Below are 1140 nucleotides of genomic sequence, written 5' to 3' on the forward strand. Positions count from 1 at the left end.
CTCTAAACTCTCTCGTATTTCACAGTGGGTGGCGGATGTGTCTGATATAACTCAACCCCGCCTCTCCTCCAACCTCAGAGATGTAGAGAGCGAGCCGGAGTGAGGGAGGGGAGAACACAGATCATGATAAATAACAAGAATAGAAATGAGTGTGTAGTTCTCCTCTTTTCGTTCCCTGAAATATGTCATTAAGATGGGGAGGGAATTTGCTGCAGTTCACTGACAATTTTTTGACAAACGTCCCTATAACTGACGAAAGACCATTTCATGCTGGAATCTTGCTTGGCAGATTTAATTGAGAAAGAAAGATGCATAGAAAACTGTGATTTCTTCCTCCTGATTTAGATTTGTTAAACACCTACAGATTTCCCTCTCTGCATGCCAAATCACATTGATATCAGTCTAAGATTTGCTCATTACTCTCAGTGTCTCTATAGCTGACAGCAAGGACAGTAGTTAACACCCCCCGTGCTTAAGATAAAATCACCCCTCATTTGATATGAATTAGACTCAGTGTCATTCAGCTGCTGTAAATGAATGCCTGCGGTTCGGGGAACACAATTCTGTTTATTACTGCAGCTCCACAACACTTGCATAGTGGCTCATAATATACTAGCACATTTAGAGAAACCTTTGTTAAAGTGAAAAAAATAAAAATAAACTACAAATAAAAATGAATAAAAAAATGCACATTTGTTGTTAATTCACTCACCCTCAACTATTCAAGATGTGATGTAATGCGTTATGGTGCATTACATTAAGGACAGAATTTCCAATTTTCTACTTAAAACATGCAAAACCCTATTGAAAAAAAAACACATTAAAAGTGTTTAAATCATGTCTGAAAGATCTTATTTACAAGTTTAACACAAATTAACATCATCACAAAGTCTTAAAAATGTCTGGGAAACTCTTTTTCTTTAAAGAAATAGTATACCCCAAAATTAAATCTTGAGCTTTAGAAAAGATGAGAACGTGCCAAAACAGCACCTAAAAAGTGGCCCTTGCACACTATATAGTTTTTAGAAAGCCATAGCTTTGGATACAGGCCGGAAGCAATGTTAGTCACTCAAAGTTGGCATCTGAAACACTAAATGTCATTGGTTGTTGCATCATATTAAAATGCACAAGTGCACTTAC

This window comes from Cyprinus carpio, chromosome A12 (genome assembly GCF_018340385.1).
Source record: "Cyprinus carpio isolate SPL01 chromosome A12, ASM1834038v1, whole genome shotgun sequence".
Lineage (NCBI taxonomy): Eukaryota > Metazoa > Chordata > Actinopteri > Cypriniformes > Cyprinidae > Cyprinus > Cyprinus carpio.